This window comes from Helianthus annuus, chromosome 2 (assembly GCF_002127325.2).
Source record: "Helianthus annuus cultivar XRQ/B chromosome 2, HanXRQr2.0-SUNRISE, whole genome shotgun sequence".
Lineage (NCBI taxonomy): Eukaryota > Viridiplantae > Streptophyta > Magnoliopsida > Asterales > Asteraceae > Helianthus > Helianthus annuus.
The window spans coordinates 24589012-24609779 of NC_035434.2; the positions used below are offsets into that span (position 1 = coordinate 24589012).

The 20768-nt window shown below is 37.3% G+C and overlaps 1 pseudogene; it reads left to right on the forward strand.

Moving 5' to 3' along the window:
- Positions 1-19953, forward strand: part of LOC110887815 — a 37229-nt pseudogene extending 17276 nt beyond the window's left edge.
- The last annotated feature ends 815 nt before the right edge of the window (positions 19954-20768 follow it).

The window sequence follows — 20768 nt, forward strand, 5'->3', positions numbered from 1 at the left end:
ACTGATCAAATCAGACCTGAACCTCAGATTTATATTTAATCTCTTTTATAATCTTTAAAATAACCAAAATACCCCTACGGGGCTTAAATTGACTTTAAATTCGTTTTGGGCATAATGGAAGGTATCTTACTGATATCACAACATATTTAAGGCATATTAACTTAGGAAACCTGTATATGACTCTTATGTTACCCGTTACGCATATTTCGCGTTCGGTTCGGTTTATGTAACTAGTTTGCATAAATTGACCGAAACGGGTCAAACCTTATCATTTTTGCCTCAAAATCCAAAATGTGTTTAGTTTACCCATATTATACAAGTCTCCAAACTTGTCGGGTCTAAATCACATTCTATTCCGGTCTTCGCTTAATCATGCGTTTGAACCGTAAACCTTTTCTTAAAACTAACCGGTCTAACTTACGACTTAAATAAGACCGTTAGGAATCTAATAGGTTAATAAAACCTTCGTTCCAGGCTAAGAGCCCCAGTAGAGGTACTTGTGCTTGCTGATTAGGATATACGGCTGAGTATAATTGCATTTTAAGCTCAGGTAAATACTCTTAACTTATTTTCCCTATACGGGCTTGGGATACGGTATTATAATATCGCTTGGTCGGGTATTGAATGTTTAGTCGGACTGTGATTAAATTATTGAGGTAAACCGTTTTAATCTGTCTTGTTTGAAATAAAGGCCTTTAGGGGTTAATGACCATGTCCCGGATATCGTTGGCATCATTATAAAACAAAAATGGCCACGTCTTATGCACGGAGTGTAGGCATACACCTGACAGTTGCATAAGGGAAACGGTATCTCACTCTTTTGTGGGCCTATACTTGTGGTGTGTGAACATGTAAATCTGTAAATCTGTATACAAGATTATTAATCTTGACCCGGTTTCTACATCGGGCCCTAAATCGGGCCCTAAATGTATAGTGAACATGTAAATCTGTATACAAGATTATTTTTATATAATTGTCCCAAGTTATAAAAGATATTTTGTGCCTTGTGCATTCAAATCAATTTTCTAAAACATTTTCAAAATGAGTCAGTTAATTGTTTTTATGAGTGTAAACTGACGTATTTTTCCAAAAAGATTAAGTGACAGGTACTGTACGAAATTGGCTGGGAGCTCAGGGCATTAATAGGGAATCTTGCAAGTTCTAGATGCCTAAAGTTTGTTGAACAGTGTTTCTTTTAATTTTGATCCGCCTGTGGATCTTTTACAACCGTTTTGTAATGCTTGATATTACTCTTCATTCGGTTTGTAATGTATTTATCTTTTGCTTCCGCTGTGCATTAAAATTGTGTTGTTTGACTATGACGATATCAACTACGTCACGATACTCCCCACCGGGCCCACTGGTAATACGTGGAAATATCAGGGTGTGACAGATAGTGATTTTTGACAAACCACGGGGACGAAAACAGTAATTAACTCTTCTGGAATTTATATAAGGTTTAGAAATTGGTTTGATTCCATGTTAGAAAGTTAGTGTGAATTTTTGGAATCATAGACTTCGGTTTTAGGAGAAAACCAAAGTTTAGAAAGTGAAAATTGTTGGAAAAGAAATTATGGCGGATTCAGGAGGAACCTCTCCGTCAAACGCGATAGTGATTAAAGATGGTAGTTCGTTCTCCCAGTTTCAGTGTCCTATCTTAAAGTCTACAAACTATACGGTATGGGCAATCCGTATAAAAACCATTTTGAGGGCAAACAGATTATGGGAAATGATAGAACCAAAAGAAAATACGCAAGCGGATGAAAAGAAGGATATGATGGCGACCGCTTATTTACATCAAGCACTACCGGAAGATATGATAATACAAGTTGCAAGTTGTAAGAGTGCAAAAGAAATTTGGGATGCATTAAAGACTAGGCACGTCAGTGCAGATCGAGTGCAAAAGGCACGTCTTCAAACGCTCAAAACAGAGTTTGAGATGTTAAAAATGAAGGAGGAAGACATTATCGATTCGTTCACTGCAAGACTAAATAGTATTGTCACGAGGGCAAGTGGTCTTGGATCAACTTTTGATCAACCAACTTTAGTACGGAAACTTCTGAGTTCTGTACCGAGAAGGTTCGTTCAAATTGTTGCAACCATTGAACAATTCGCTGATTTAGAAACAACGACACTAGATGAGACAATTGGAAGATTGAAGGCCTATGAAGAAAGGACCGGTTTGGTGGATGAAAACCCGGTATATAATCAAGAGAAACTTATCTATGCGCGACGCGACAAGAACTATGGTCGTGGAAGGCATTTTGGGAACAATGGACAAGGAAGGTTCAATTCATCACAAGACAAGTAGCGAGAGGAAAGTTCAGACAAGAAGAAGATGATGAAGATTCATCACAGAATGCTTACAAGAATAGAAGCAACCAAAGGAAGTTTGGGAAGGATTTAAGCAAGATTAAATGTTATAATTGCCAAAAGTTTGGTCATTATGCCTCAGATTATCCTGAACCAAATCCAAAAGGAGAAGAATCAAATCTGGTGCAGGAAGAAGAGGAACCAACTCTCCTAATAGCTATTAAAGAAGACTGCAATGATCTATTACAACAAGCTCATGATAAAAATGGAGAAGCACATGATGGCAAGCAAGACATGGAGAAAGATCAAGGTACAACTTAAGGATGTTCGAGATTAGGGGGGGTGAATGAAATCATAATCTCCTTCACATCCTATAAGTATAAGGGTTTGTTATGTAATTAGTTAATAGATAGTTTTTATTAGAATTAGATAAGTTATAAAGTACAAGGGCCAAAGATGGAAGGATGAAAGTTAGTAACCTACATGTTTGGATCGACACATCCAGGGGGTCGCACCCCTTCTCTGATTGACGACAGGAAGCACAGGGATAAGAGACGCAACCTTTCATCTTTGATTGAGAGCCACAAGATCAAAATACATGCATGTTTGTGAAAAAACACGTCTATTGGATCGTACCTCTTCGATTAGTATAAATAGGGTTTGGATTTCTATTGTAAAAACACTTGTACATACTTTCACAGTTTGTATCCATCAAGAAATAAAGGTATGTTTATTCGTTCATTGTGATTTTCATTGTTCATTAAGAAGATTTTGGGCAACATTTTGGGGCTGACCAGTTTGATGCAGATAACCTAGAAGAGCTCAAATCCAAAAGCCCATTCTTTAACTGGTGGTATTTTGGATTGTGTTGTGGGTCTACAGTTGGGATCTTTGTTCTTAGTTACATTCAAGATAACCTCAGTTGGGGTCTTGGCTTTGGGATTCCTTGTGTTATGATGGGTTTTGCCCTGATGATATTCTTGTTTGGAACCATAACGTATCGGTTTCAAGAGAAAACGAAAGAGAAAAACGCGTTTGCACGGATCAGCCATGTGTTTGTTACAGCAACTCGGAATCGCAGGTTTACATCTTTAGCAATATTTGCAGAACAAGAAGCTTCTGGAATAATGCCTCATCAAGATTCTCAAAACTTCAGATAATAAGTTGTATTCATCCTGATTTTTTGAGAACTGATTCACTTTTGGATTTATAGCTTGTAGATTTTAGAATTTTTATTTATATCGTTGTCTTTTATATATTTACGTCGTTATGTTTTTTTTTGCAGCTCATTATGTCATTTTTCCTCGACATTGTGTGATATTTCTTAGCATTGTGTTATATTTTGTGATCCATTATGTCTTTGTACACTTCTTAGATTTAGGAGACTTTGTAAGATAACTTTCCCATTAATGAGCAAAAGTAACCCAAACCGACACGTTCATATTATATGGCATGGAATAAGTTTTTAATATCTTGTTAATGTTGGGTTAATTGTAGATTTCTCAAACCAAGCTTTGTTTTCTCCTAACGGGTCAAATGAAGATGGAACCATGTGTAGCGCTAATGAGGTGGAAGAAGCGAAAGCGATTCTTAGATTAATCCCAATATGGGTTAGCTGTTTAGGATATGGAATTGTATTTGCTCAAACCTCCACATTATTCACCAAACAAGGAGATACCATGGACCAGTCTATCGGGTCAACCTTTGAGATTCCACCTGCCACACTACAATCTTTCATTGGCCTCTATTGTCATCCTCATTGTCATCTATGACACCATTTTAGTCCCTCTTACCCGAATGTTTACAAATATACACTCGGGCATAACAATGCTTCAAAGAATTGGAATCGGCATTCTCATATCTATTGTTTCAATGGTTGTTGCAGCAATCATCGAAACAAAAAGACTCAAAGTTGCTCGCGAGTATGGATTATTGGATGATCCAAATGCAATGGTCCCGATGAAGATATGGTGGTTATTACCTCAATATTTGTTAGCTGGAGCCGGTGATGTGTTACAATTGTGGGTATACAAGAATTCTTTTATGACCAAATGCCAAGTGATCTCAAGAGTATAGGCTTAGCACTTTACCTAAGTGTTTTGGGAATTGGTAGCTTTCTGACCGGATTTATAATCTGGATCATTGAAAAAAACGACTGGTGGAAATGGTCAAGATGGATGGATATCTGATAACTTGAAACATGGGCATATTGATTATTTATACTACCTTCTTGCTGGAATTAGTGCAGTTGCATTTGTGATGTTTGTATAATCTGCAAATCTTATGTTTATAATGGAGAAAGAGGCAAGTGATTTTGCTGAATTATGGTGGAATTTTTGAAGATTTGTTGTAAATTGATGTTTATAGATGCAGCAAGATATAATTGTTGTAATGGTTGCTTTAATTAGTGGAGGTACTTGGCTTTTACTACCCTTTTACAAATATTAGTGGATTTCAATCAAACCTCTCTTTGGGATTTCTAGTACAATGAAACCTCTATGACTGCTTAATTACTCTAGAACTAACTGTCAATGTCTAGCATTGCCTTTTTCCTATGTATACCAAAATTAATTTAGACTAGGGGTGGTATTGCGTATTGGTAAAATAGTCAGGTTAGATGATTAAGGATCCTGTAAAAAAAGGTTAATAGTGTGAGAAGTGTCATAAACAATAGTTAACACAACTTCCACAATGATGCAGAATAGATTGTTGTTTATAATGCAACCTGTCAAGGAATGTTGCTTAAGAATCTGATCATGAACTAAAAGTAGTTAATTCCATTTCTAGAACATTGAAGCTCTACTATAATAACTCAGTTGTTGTTAGTTTGTCGAACAATAATAGTTCGACTGGAGCTGGTTTATATCTCGATACAAAATACTTGTTCGTACGTGAATGAGTTGAGGAAAATAATCATTGTATTGAGTATATAAGTACCAAAAATATGCTTGTGGATCCGATGACTAAAGGTCTCCCACCAAAAGTTTTCGAAGAACATGTTTTGAATATGGGTTTACTAAAGACCTTATTTAATTGCATTTTGTATTTGTGTTTTAATTAATGAAATTTACTCAGTTTAGATTATGTATGTCTCTAAGATATGTTCTTATGACGTAATGACACATAGACAATAATAAATACAAATCAAACATTTAAAGGGCTTACTTGTGTATTTTGATCATAACTGTTAGGTTTTAAATTGAGGCTGTAGTATAATTAATGGGGTCCTGAGTTGAATAATGACTCAACGGTTGTATTTCTCTGTTACGGTTCTTGGTTTAAAGCTAAAATGAGTATTAACATCTGATCAGACTTATCTAATACTCATAATAAATGATTACTTAGTTAAGTGGGAGAATGTAAGATTAAATATATAATTATAAGTATTTAATCATGTGGCCATTATAATCATTTATATTATATATAGATCAAATAACAATTATTATACCTTATTAATATTAGTTGGTAATTGTTAAGACCGATTTACCCTTATTAACTAATAAGGTTTCCTCTTAGGTGTATTTAAGGAGACGACTAAAGAGGGTTTTATGTTAGACTCTCATAATAACATCACACATATCTCGACCTCCTCTCTCTCCATAATCACGTGTTCTTCACCCTTACGAACTTGGAACTACCATCAATCATATACACTCTAAACGGGAACCAAATCAAGCTAATTGACATGTCAAACTCCATGGCTACATCTGTTTATCGATTATCTGCCGGCTTGAATGTTGAAACATGTATTACTATTACACGTTTTACATTACATATTAAGAGAACTGATCAACAGTGGCTGGTCTAAGTATTAGTATGCTAAATTCTGTATCAACTATGTATCATCACGTTGCTGAATTATGTTGTAAGTGGTATTTGTTGTGAATTGATGCATCAGGATGTAATTGTTGCAATAATTGCTTAAATTAGTGGATGTACATAGCTTTTTTGAGGATGGGACCTTTAGTTTTATTTGAGGATTTTTTTTTTAGTTTTTTTAACCAACGAGTTGACGCTAACCCGCGCGTTGTAACGGGATGTTAATTATGAGTGTTTTAGTTTCACCATATGAGATGTGAAGTGCATTAAGTATATGCAAAACATTTTTCCGTTTTGCTTTTAGACGGCTTCCAATACCTCACTAAAGCATGTTACCCTAAGAAATGAAGAGTTTATGAAGAATGTGTTGCGGCACCTAAACATAAGAAAATTAATGTTCTCAAAATTTTATAAAATAAAATTAAAATCTTTATGTAATCACACCGTGCATCTTAACATGCATCACATTGATAAATGAAAGTTATATAAAATAATTTATATAAAACTTACATGCCAAATTTACATATGTTGTAAATAAAATAATTTCAAATTCTGACAATTAAGACTGAAAAAAGATTATATACTATAAATAAAATAAAAGTTTTTACATTCTCTCACCCTTATTGATACTTAAGTCATCAAATAAGCTGGAATTTCGAAGTTAAAATGAGAGTACATGCTATAAATTTTTATAGTTGTTTGTTTGGGCATATAATAGGAACATTATGAGGCAGAAATGTGTGATTGAGAGATGAACGGCTGGTGTTGCAAATGTGAAATGTAACGTTAATGGTTTTTAAATTTTATATGCATACTCCATACTATCATACTATCATTTGATGGTTTTTAAACTTTTGTAAGACTATGGGGTATGGTGCGGGGGTTTCGGCGTGGCCTTTTGAGCGGAGGTTTCAGCCCGGGCGTTGGGCGGGCCTAGCGGTCTTCCGTGGCCGGCTCTCATTGGCTGGGTTGGCTAGGCTATAGGTGGCTAGGATTTAAATTTAAAAACAACATTTTGGCCAAGTCAAACCCATACCCCAACTACTATTTAAATTTAAAAATTATAACACGTGGCCAACCCACGCGAGCTAGCCACGCCCCGCCATACCAACCCAACATGCAACTGACCAGCGGTGCCACGCGAAGTCCACGTGTCAACCCATGCCTCAAACCCCCGCCCACCATACCCGACGTTCTAAAGAAAAACAAACCACGTTATAACGTATATACCAATCTTGAGGCTGAATAAATCAAAGAGTAAATTGCCATTTTAGTCCCTGAGTTTTGTCCAAATTTGCCATTTTAGTCCAACAGTTTTTTTTTCCTCTGGGTCACTGACTTTTCCCTTTTGTTGCCATTTTGATCACATACACTAACTCCATCCAAAAACTCCATCTTTAACCAGGGGTATTTTGGGGATTTTCATTTTAAATGTTTTCAATTGCCATTTTGATCCAATTCCAAAAAATCAAAAAAATTCCAAAAAATCAAAAAAATTCCAAAAAATTCTAAAAAATCATAAAAATTCTAAAAAAATTCTAAAAAGTCCAAAAAATCCGTTTCGGCGCGAATCCTTTCGAGCTGAACCGTTTCGACCCGTACCGTTTCGACCCGAACCGTTTTGAGCTGAACCGTTTCGACGCGAACCGTTTCGACCCGTACCATTTCGACCCGAACCGTTTCGAGCTGAACCGTTTCGACGCGAACCGTTTCGACCCGTACCGTTTCGACCTGAACCGTTTCGACGCGAACCGTTTCGAGCTGAACCATTTTGAACTGAACAGTTTCGAGCCGAACCGTTTCGAGCTGATCCGTTTCGAGCTGAACCGTTTCAACGCGAACCGTTTCGACCCGTACCGTTTCGACCCAACCGTTTCGAGCTGAATCGTTTCGACGCGAACCGTGCCTCGAAACGGTACGGGTCGAAACGGTTCAGATCGAAACGGTACGGGTCGAAACGGTTCAGCTCGAAACGGTACGGGTCGAAACGGTTCAGCTCGAAACGGTTCGGTTCTAAACGATACGGGTCGAAACGGTTCGCGTCGAAACGGTTCGGCTCGAAACGGTTCGGGTCGAAACGGTTCGCGTCGAAACGGCTCAGCTCGAAACGGCTCAGGTCGAAACGGTTCGGGTCGAAACGGTACGGGTCGAAACGGTTCGCGTCGAAACGGTTCGGGTTCGAAATGGTTCGCGCCGAGACGGATTTTTTGTATTTTTTAGAATTTTTTAGAATTTTTATGATTTTTTAGAATTTTTATTATTTTTTAGAATTTTTTGGAATTTTTTGATTTTTTGGAATTAGATCAAAATGGCAATTGAAAACATTTAAAATGAAAATCCCCAAAATACCCCTGGTTAAAGATGGAGTTTTTGGATGGAGTTAGTGTATGTGATTAAAATGGCAACAAAAGGGAAAAGTCAGGGACGCAGAGGAAAAAAAAAAACTATTTGGAAGTAAAATGGTAAATTTAAACAAAACTCAGAGACTAAAATGACAATTTACTCTAAATCAAAAGTTGTTATGTTTTGTCGTTTTAAAAAGTGTATAAAACTTTTTATTTTTATTTTTCATCAAAAGGGTGATATATTGATAATCCACAACAATCTGCCCTTTCTCTATCTCCTTTATAAATGAAAAGCATATAATAAGATAAAACAAAACCCACAGTACGAAAACCACTCACCACACCAATGTAAAACCACTTCCTCTCTCCATCTCTCTCTCTAAAATCAAAGTCACGGACACCATGGCAACCTCATCAACACCATCTACAACAAAAAGTCATAGATGAACCCTCTGTGTGTACCATGTGCTTGGTTACTTGTACCGTGATGACGATCAAGACTTGTTATGGCTCCGGCGATCTTGTTAAGCGACGGTGACTGAGGTTCCTGTCGATCGAACTTCTCCATCGCCGTTTTCCGGCCAAATGACATTTTTTTTTCAAGTCACAAAACCAAAACCCATGGCGGTAGTACCGGCTTTGGTAGGCGCACATCTTTTTTTTTTTCAGCGAGGAAGGGTAGTGTTGATGACGTTGTGTTTGAATATAATGTTTTAGGGAGAGAAAGATAGAGAGAGGCAGAGGAAAACAGGAGAGAGTTTCGGCGATTATTGCTGATGTTCAGACGGGTGCGGTGGGGTTATATAAGGTGTGACGGTGGTAAACGACGGAGAAAACTGGTTGGAGGAGACACGTCCGTTTGGTTGTTAACTGTAAATTCATAACAGTATTTGAATGATTACGTTGTTCCATTACGGTGTGTCCCCACCGATTACGTTTTGAGGATAAAATTAAAAGGTGTGTATTTTATTAGGGATTACCACCGATTAACTGTAATTTCAAGACGGTTTTTGAATCTTTATGTCGTTCCACTACAACGGTGTGTTGTTTGAGAATAAATGGTATTTTTTTTAGGATTGCCATTGAAAATAAAATTTGAGTAGTAACCGTCGTTAAATTAAGAATTAAGAAATATATTAATTCAGAACGTGAGTTTCTTAAACGGTGTGTCAAACGGATGCCTTTGAATGAAAGGATGCAACTATGTTTAAAGGCACCCTAAGTTGCTATTTGTATAAGAGATTTGAATATAATGTTTTAGGGAGAGAAAGATAGAGAGAGGCAGAGGAAAACAGGAGAGAGTTTCGGCGATTATTGCTGATGTTCAGACGGGTGCGGTGGGGTTATATAAGGTGTGACGGTGGTAAACGACGGAGAAAACTGGTTGGAGGAGACACGTCCGTTTGGTTGTTAACTGTAAATTCATAACAGTATTTGAATGATTACGTTGTTCCATTACGGTGTGTCCCCACCGATTACGTTTTGAGGATAAAATTAAAAGGTGTGTATTTTATTAGGGATTACCACCGATTAACTGTAATTTCAAGACGGTTTTTGAATCTTTATGTCGTTCCACTACAACGGTGTGTTGTTTGAGAATAAATGGTATTTTTTTTAGGATTGCCATTGAAAATAAAATTTGAGTAGTAACCGTCGTTAAATTAAGAATTAAGAAATATATTAATTCAGAACGTGAGTTTCTTAAACGGTGTGTCAAACGGATGCCTTTGAATGAAAGGATGCAACTATGTTTAAAGGCACCCTAAGTTGCTATTTGTATAAGAGATATAATATCCTTTGTATATGATGACTTTATTTTTTGGGTTTTGTTCTTTCGGTTGCTGTAATTGTCTATAGTAAACCGATACCGTAATAAACTAAATCGACACCGACCTAATTGCACTGCAACACGTGAGGAAATTCCACTAGTGGACTTTTGAAACCGGCTTTTGAAACCATCACTAGGAAAACAAAATGGTAGTCCTGGATGGGGCATTGTTGCGGCAAACCTAGTTTTAAAAAATGAATATACCACTGGATGTAGAGAATGAAATGTGTAATTTTCAGTATAGTTATAGGCGTGTAAAAGTGTAATTTTGTCTACATGTTATTTGTTAAGGACATGTTAATTGTACTATTATTTGACGCCTAGTTAGTAAGATATCCATACCAATATTCATTTTTATTGTTAAATATCTCATGTAACATCAATTCATTCATACTAAGGATATTTGGGGCATAACTCGGGTGGTGCATTTGGGTACATCGGGTTTTCAGTAACACCGGCGCCAACCCTTCGTTTTCAATATTCAGTTTGTGATTTTGGTGACTACTACTCGATGTATCAATTTGTGAAATGCGAGGTGAATTTGGTACTGTTCCAACACCACACCAAGTGATTTGGGTAGTATTTTATGAAAATGGGTAAAAATGAGGTGTAACAATTTAATTGGTTCTTCAAATTGGATGCTTTCAGTTATGCTCCTAGTACCCTAACCAGTATTGTTCGTGTTTATCACGAAAATTTTCATAACACATGTAATTGTTAAATTCATTTCTCAATAAAAGTTACTACCCACAAAACGTGTTAGTGGTATTTGAGCCGATCACTCCTAATGTTCCAGTATCCAGGGGCGGAACTATAGTGTTAGGAGCCGTAGCACGGGCTACGGCTCAACCCCGTATTCGTAGTGTTTTTTCGGTTTTATACAAATGATACCCTTAAAAAATACGAGAATAGCCCTAACTAAAAAATAGGATACTTGATATTACTAAAATCCCATTTTTTTATAAGTCCAAATATTTTACAACCCGAAAACTTGTAGAATAATTAAGCCCAAATTAACAATAATAGAATTGAAATGAGGCCATAAATGTAACTAATAAAGTTAGCCAAGACCCAAAACAATATTATAACTGAACAAGACCCATTTTGATTTGTGATTATTGTCGGCAATGCAAACCAAAGGTCGATTATACAGAGCAGAAGCCAAGCCAGCAATCTAGCAATCTGAACAAATTATACTTTGTTAATGTTTTATAGTTTATGTTCAAAAACTTATACTTTCCTGTTTTTGTTGTTAAACTAGGGAGTTGATTAGTTAAATTCTTTGATTTGAAGTGAAGATAAAACCACAATCTAAAAAACAATCTCTCTAGTTTTGAACGGAGGTTCAGGTGTCACTTTAAGTCTCGATAACCAAACAATCTGATTTATAACACACGCCCAAACCAGTAAGCTGAAAAGGCCAAGTAATCCCATTTATAGATAAAATGCAATTAGAGACGATTAGAATTGGTCATGAATTCATTATTTATCCCTTACATATGTATGAAGTTTAAAAATGACACACATCGAATATATTAAGCAAGTTTATATTTTCAAAATCTGACCAAAAATATATATAAAATTTTCACATGTATCAGGTGGATGATAATATTTTAAAAATATATCTCCAGATGTACAGAGGATCAAATATACATCCCAAAGTTTCATAAAGCTTAGACTGAAACTAAAATGGATAATACTGACACCGATACCGATTACTCTGGAGTCAACTCTCCGCTACTCAACAACTTCGTTGATGGAGCCGTTGACTACAAAGGCCGTCCAGTCCTCAGATCAAAATCCGGTTGCTGGCGATCCGCATATTTCATCATTGGTAATGTTAGTTAAGCCCCTCAGAAAAAAAAAAAACAGTCATATTTTATTTTTATTATTTGTAGTAGTATTATGAGGTTTACAAGTTTTTAATGTGTAAGTTCAGGGGTGGAAATGGCAGAGAGATTTGCATACTATGGAGTCAGTTCAAATCTGATCACCTACTTGACAGGACCATTGGGCCAATCTACAGCTACTGCGGCTGAGAATGTCAACATCTGGTCTGGAACGTCGTCTCTTCTTCCTCTAGTTGGAGCTTTCATCGCGGATGCTTATTTGGGTCGGTACCTAACTGCTATACTTGCTTCTCTGCTCTATATCCTGGTTTGCAAATCTTTCATCTTCGCTTTGCTATTTAAATCTTCGCTAGATTAACCAATGGGAAAATCGAGATTTGTTTTGACCGCGGACTTTAACAAAATAGCCTTGACTTTTTAAAATTACCAATCAAGACAAGCGTAATTTAGCGCAAAAGATTTCAATCTGGGTCAGGAGATTGGATACTTCTAGGGGCGTGAATTTTTTACACGACATGAAGTTCGCGGTAAAAAGTTGAACTCGTGAACCTGTTTAGCTAAACGGGTCGGGTTCTTATCGACCTGACGGTAAAATGTATAACAAAAGTGAATTGACATAAAATTTTATAATTAAAATGTAATTGTTTTCTATACATTTGTATTTTTGTGATCAAATTTTAAGTAATATTAACATGAGAAAAAAATAATAAAAACAAAAAGATTCCCATTAAACGGGCCGTGTTCAGGTCAACACGTGAATATTCGTGTCGTGTAAAATATTCATATGTTTGAGACGATTTTCGGGTTCGTGCAAAAGTTTCAGGTTCGGGTTAGACCCGTGAACACAACCCACTTAGCACCCCAAGATCTTTTAGCGCAGTAGGTTGAAAATGGCGTAGCAGATTCGATCATTTTGGCGCAACAGATCCATAGTTGTGCGCCAAAGTCCACGAATTAAAAATTGTTTCTTTTTAAAAAACGTGGCGCAAGAGATTGCACTCCGGCACAAGAATATTTGTTTAATAGAGGGACTAAAACAATTGATGAACAGGCACTTGCATTGCTGGCTTTTTCAACACGGATTACATCTGACTGTACAAACTCCATTGATGGCTCATCATGTTCACCTCTGTTAGCGGAAGCCGTTGATCATTATCTTCATTATGATGGGGTTTTGGTGTTTTGACACGAAACAGCGGATTACTAACATAATTGGAAGACATAATTATAACAGTGGAATTGAATAGAATGGACAGACAATAATCGAAATTATGAATGTCTTGGTAACCGGTAATGTTTGCCGGTAAAACCTATATATACGTTTACATAAGAACGGTTATGTGAGTAGTTATGTTTGGCGGGAATAACCGCTGTTTGAAACGGTGTTATCCGACCAACATTATTCGACTGTATCCGTTCATTTACATACATATATCTAATAAGTATAAGTTTGATACACACAATAAATAATAATTATGTTTATATATAACTAATACTCTCCCCTAAACATAATTATGACTAAGGGAGTTCTTGATGACACTGTAGTTAGCTTCAGTTATTGCCTTCTTTGCCCTTGTGAAATCGAACCTTTTTCTTTGTTTCAGCTTCTTGAGTCCATGCCAATCACCACCACCATAAAATGCGTAATGATCTTTAGCAATGTCTTGATTTGCTCCCGACTGTTCTTGTAATCCTGCATCTGCCTGATTTGTAAACAGGGCATAATGTTTCACTTCCTTCTCCACTGCTCCAGAACTACTCGAACATTCAGCAATTTCCGTTTGACCTGCACCAGTTATATCTTTCTTATCACCTTCACTCATGCACTGTCTGGGATCCACCGCCTTTTCTTCCTCTATTCCGATTGCCTTTTCCTCGTTACCTTGAACTTGTAGTAGTATACAAGTACGTCCAGATACATAGCGTATATCAGACGCATGTATTCACCATCCTCATACTCGAAACCTGTATCTTTTGCTATCATCGTCCACATACCATTCTCTGTGATTCGCCGGTGGCCCCCTTCTCTCTTTACTGCCATATACAGGTCTAATAATCCCACTTTCCGATTGTTTGTTGCATATGCCGGCAACGGTCTTGAATGAATTTCCAGTTTTTCTTTAATAAACCATTCTATCATGTTATCGAAAGCAGTTTCAAGATAACATTTATACTTGATGACGTAGTCTTCATCTTCAAGCATGTGCAGTAAGGCCTTGCAATCTTGAAAGTCTTTAAAGGACATTGCTTGTAAAATCAGAATGTTCCAGTCTGGTTCATTGGCCGAGATATTCAAATTTTCGAAGTATTCATTTAGAAATTCTGTTTTGAATTTCTCATGATCGGAATTCTTACTAGCCACATATTGCTTTTCTAATTCTCCGATCTCTTCCTCTTTCGTCAAACCGGTATGACCGTTCCTTTTATTGTATACAGGAACACTAAATGTTGGAAATAATTTACATACATCACCCATAAACTTCACCATAAATCCTTGAATCATTAATTGATCGAGACTCAAGACATTTCTATCAATGTCTGGTGTGTAGAACACACTTTGTACTCGAATCTTTTCTGACCCTGTTATAACATCAACCACACCGATTCCTCTAATAAAGAAGAAATTGTTTTCCCCCGTCTCCGTTTTAACACATGACATATTTTTCATACGTTTAAACATGTCTATATTGCTAGAAAAGTGATGTTTGAAAGTTTTACTAACATGCCATATTTCCGACCAGTATCCACCGTCAGTTCCGATCACCATGAATTCTTGTCTCTGACCGGATTGTATATCTTTTTCGGCTTCTTGATCTTTCTGCGTACCCGTATTAACCGCTAGACGAAGTAACTGACTTTCTTCATCCTTCTCCTTCTCTTGACATGTAGAGATTTTATGGCCTGGTCTGTTACAATAGTAACAACATCGCTGCATCCATTTTCGTTCACGTTTTTCTTCAGTGCAGTGCATACATGGCATCATGGTTGCCGACGGCTGTAAATCATCATCACTAATATAACCGGCTCTGATACCACTTGTTAGCGGAAGCCGTTGATCATTATCTTCATTATGATGGGGTTTTGGTGTTTTGACACGAAACAGCGGATTACTAACATAATTGGAAGACATAATTATAACAGTGGAATTGAATAGAATGGACAGACAATAATCGAAATTATGAATGTCTTGGTAACCGGTAATGTTTGCCGGTAAAACCTATATATACGTTTACATAAGAACGGTTATGTGAGTAGTTATGTTTGGCGGGAATAACCGCTGTTTGAAACGGTGTTATCCGACCAACATACCCATCTGTATCCGTTCATTTACATACATATATCTAATAAGTATAAGTTTGATACACACAATAAATAATAATTATGTTTATATATAACTAATAACCTCAGCTCCAAGTTGTCATCTTTTTCATTGCTTTGTATCTTGTGGCATTTGCCCAATGTGGACACAAGCCCTGTGTTGAGGCATTCGGGGCTGACCAGTTTGATGCAGATGATCCCGAAGAACTCAAATCCAAAAGCTCATTCTTCAACTGGTGGTATTTTGGATTGTGTGCAGGAGCTACAGTTGGGATCTTTGTTCTTAGTTACATTCAAGATAACCTCAGTTGGGGTCTTGGCTTTGGGATTCCTTGTGTTATGATGGGTTTTGCCCTGATGATATTCTTGTTTGGAACCATAACATATCGGTTTCAAGAGAAAATGCAGGAGAAAAACGCGTTTGCACAGATCAGCCATGTGTTTGTTACAGCAGCTCGGAATCGCAGGGTTAGATCTTTAGCAATATCTGCAGAACATGAAGCTTCTGGAATAATGCCTCATCAAGATTCTCAAAACTTCAGGTAATAAGTTGTATTCTTCCTGATTACATGCGGGTCAGATAAGTTGGGTATCCGGTCGTAAGAGTAAAGTTTTAGTTTTTCTGAGAACTGATTCACTTTTGGATGTATAGCTTGTAGATTTTAGAATTTTTATTTATATCGTTGTCTTTTATATATTTACGTCGTTATGTTTTTTTTCGCAGCTCATTATGTCATTTTTCCTCGACATTGTGTGATATTTCTTGGCATTGTGTTATAATTTGTGATCCATTATGTCTTTGTACACTTCTTAGATTTAGGAGACTTTGTAAGATAACTTTCCCATTAATGAGCAAAAGTAACCCAAACCGACACGTTCATATTATATGGCATGGAATAAGTTTCTAATATCTTGTTAATGTTGGGTTAATGGTAGATTTCTCAAACCAAGCTTTGTTTTCTCCTAACGGGTCAAATGAAGATGGAACCATGTGTAGCGCTGATGAGGTGGAAGAAGCGAAAGCGATTCTTAGATTAATCCCAATATGGGTTAGCTGTTTAGGATATGGAATTGTATTTGCTCAAACCTCCACATTATTCACCAAACAAGGAGATACCATGGACCGGTCTATCGGGTCAACCTTTGAGATTCCACCTGCCACACTACAATCTTTCATCGGCCTCTATTGTCATCCTCATTGTCATCTATGACACCATTTTAGTCCCTCTTACCCGAATGTTTACAAATATACACTCGGGCATAACAATGCTTCAAAGAATTGGAATCGGCATTCTCATATCTATTGTTTCAATGGTTGTTGCAGCAATCATCGAAACAAAAAGACTCAAAGTTGCTCGCGAGTATGGATTATTGGATGATCCAAATGCAATGGTCCCGATGAAGATATGGTGGTTATTACCTCAATATTTGTTAGCCGGAGCCGGTGATGTGTTTACAATTGTGGGTATACAAGAATTCTTTTATGACCAAATGCCAAGTGATCTGAAGAGTATAGGTTTAGCACTTTACCTAAGTGTTTTGGGAATTGGTAGCTTTCTGAGCGGTTTTGTAATCTCGATCGTTGAAAAAAAATGACTGGTGGAAACGGTCAAGATGGTTGGATATCTATAACTTGAATCAAGGGCATATCAATTATTTTTACTACCTTCTTGCTGGAATTAGTGCAGTTGCATTTGTGATATTTGTATATTCTGCAAAATCTTATGTTTATAATGGAGAAAGAGGCAAGTGATTTAGCTGAATTATGTTGGAATTTGTGAAGATTTGTTGTAAATTGATGTTTATAGATGCAGCAAGATATAACTGTTGTAATGGTTGCTTGAATTAGTGGATATACTTGGCTTTTACTACCCTTTTACTAGTAAAAGTGGATTTCAATTAAACCTCTTTGGGATTTCTAGTACAATGAAACCTCTATGACTGCTTAATTACTCTAGATCTAATGACATGTTACCAACTGTCAATGTCTAGCATTGCCTTTTTACTATGTATACCAAAAATAATTTATACTAGGGGTGGTATTGCGTATTTGTAAAATAATCAGGTTAGATAACGCGACAAATAACTATATATGTACCAAATTTAAGTTAGACTCATGGGCGGACATACTATAGCCATGGGTGGGCGGCCGCATCCTTTGAAAAAAAATTAGTGCTCATTTTTCGGTAACATCTCGACCGCACCCTTTGGAATTTTTCACCCGCACCCCTTGGAAAATTTCAACCGCCCCCTTAGAGAAAAAAAATCATTTTTTTTTATTTTAAAAAAAATTGTAATAAACATTGATTTTTATAAAAAAATATATAACCTAAACACCGATTTTTATAAAAATATATAAAATCATTCAACAATTTAGCGCAACCCAAACCCATTTAACCCAACTTTAAGGACCTGTAAAAATGCCCCACAACACTCCGGACCCCTAAAACCCTAATCCATGTGAAAAATCAAGAAATTCAAATTTGTTGATCTGTCGCGGGCCGCGTAAGAGATAACCGAGGCTTATGCGGGGCGCGACAGCTTGAAAGTTCTCCGGATAAGCTTTAGGCCACGTGTCAGACACGTGGCAGACCTACACCGTGACACGGCAGCCCTAGCCGTAGCTAGGGTGGCCCTTGCGGGCCCCGTAGGTGTTCCTTCGAGTTTACGCGGGACGCGTAAAACTCAAAAATCTGCTATAAATGGGACGTTGCATGGCTTTCTTCTGTGTTCAAAAAATCAGTTCAAAACGTCAATATTCTGCTTAGATACGAGTGTTTAAGTGTCGAAACGCTGCTACGATTACAGGGTAATAACTCGATCATTGCTACGATACAATGTCCGATCGATTGAAACCGATCCGATGGATGTTTAAGTGCTGCCCGAATTCGGGCTATACTTTGTCATTCGTCGTGAGGGTTTTGATTTCGTGAGCTTATCGTAAATGTTTTATTAAGTTACTAACCTAGTTTCGTTTGCGTTCTTTAACTAGGTTACCAGGCTTAATCAGTAGGCAAAATCTGTCCAATTAAACTTGCAATGTGAGTCATTCTCTTTTTACCAAGTTGTTTCCAAAACCCTATTTATTTTCAAAGTTATAATTACAGGGATTAAGTCTGTGTAGTCTTCAATTACAGCCGGTATGGGGGGTCTTGTATACATTAATTGATAACCGTCACCATTGTACAACGGGTTAGCCAATGGGTGATATGACCATAGTCACAGAAACAGGTCGAGTGACAAATAACGTTGGGTAATTGGTTGATATAAACATTGTAATCTCCCTTAATACTGTAATTTATAACAATGTCTCGTTTTGTGCAAACTAAATGACTCGCAAGTATTTCCCGCTGATAAAATCTTTTTAAACATGTTTCAAGTGATTTACTGTGAACAAGGAAAAGTGCCGCGTAGCACTACCAGCTTGGATAAAGTGGCTCTGTAAATAAATAAACATGTTTTTGTAAACAGGGAATTTCCCCGTGAAATTCCTTTATTGTAAATTACGGGGTTTGTCCCGAAACGTGAAATAAAATACTTGGGTATTTTCAGTTTAAATGATCCTGTTAAAATTTCCGCTGCCAAATTAAACACCAATACCACGGGTTTCTGTCACCCGGCCTCTGAACTGGGTAAAACCGGGTCGGGGGTCGTGACAGAAAAAGGTGGTATCAGAGCCACTGATTTAAGCCCATTAAGTATTTAGAAATACTTCATTTTTCAGATTGCCATTCTGTGATTCTGTGAAAATTTAATTCAACAAACAAAATTTTAACTTGAATTTTGTGTGTTTCTTCATGTGTGCTAACAGCATGAAAAAATTGTCGGAAGCACTCCGAAACTTTACCATCCATACGACTGATACGGATATAACAGGAAATCCGTCCGGGTATCAGGCGGATACCGAGGAGCCCTTAGTATTTCAGGCCCAGCCTCAGGAGAAACCCAAACCTAAGAAAAGGAGAAGAATTTTGGACTGGAAACGCGGACGAAGGAAGAATCCAGCTGTACAAAAGGTTAAAAAGACAGAGGATCCAAAGGACAAAGAAAGGGAAAGGAAGTGGGAGAAAGTTCCGGTCAAGCCCAGGAGATGCCACCTTGGGAAGAGCTTGATAGGAAACTTGCAAATTGTGACCTCATCGGGACAGCAGACGAAACCCTTTTCAATTTCCCCGCCCAATCACAACTTCCAATTAAGTTGGAACTAGCCATTCCAGACCCCATTGTCAACCCCCAACCTGTTACAGTCTAGCTGGAAGAATGGTGGACAAGCGACTGGCATTTTCAGAACTTCATGAATAACCCTAATGTTTATTTTCCCCAGTTTGATCCTGAACCTGCACCATTCCCACCTATGAGCGCAGAAAACGTTGCTGAATTACGCTGCTATGGCGAGGAACTGGTGGATGCGGGAAACCGGATTCGAGAAGTGGGGGAAAACATCACATGGAAGTACGACGAGAGGGAGCGTCGTTTCTGAAAAAAGCCAGCTACCGGGAGTTGAATGTTTTGTATAATAATAATATAAAAACAATATAATAATAATAATAACAATAATATAATGTATAATATTGTATAATATTAAAAACAAAATATCTGTAAAATATGTGATGTGTATTGACGCATATATATATAGGGAGCCGCTAAAATAGAAACCACCTCCAGTTGTAAGAACCGCGAGAACCACTATCAACCAATAAGATTATGCCAACTAAAAGGGTATTTTGGTCTTTTACCCCAAATGTCAAATCCCTCATTCTCTCTCTTCATTTAAAGTTCTCTCCTCTTTCATTTTCATTTGTCAGTTACATCCTTTTATTTCTCATCTCTCTTTCGCTAGAAATGCATCACCACCATATCTTATCTACTTCTTCGAAATATTCTACACAAGTAAGCTGCTTTCCACTACAAATTCTTCACTGAAATCACAAACCCTTTGTAAAGTAAGATGCTTTCCACTACAAAAAAAACATTAGGAAAACACACAGAAAGTGGGTTTTTTGGATTCTTGTTTGTTTAATGGGTTTCTGATCAGATTTCAATATTTTTTTGGAAAAAACCCAAATCAAAACTCAAAACAACCACCACACACCCTCCTTCTCCAGTTCCCTCCCTCCATGTACACCCTCCTTCTCCAGCCACAAGTCCGACGGAGCAAGAACATCGGTGGCGGCGGAGCAGCAACATCGGCAGCGGCCACAAGTCCGGCGGAGCAGCAACATCAATTGCTGTCATTTAGTTATGATGTTTGTTCGGATCCACAAGACGCCTTCCCGGTCGCCGTCTCCGGTGGAT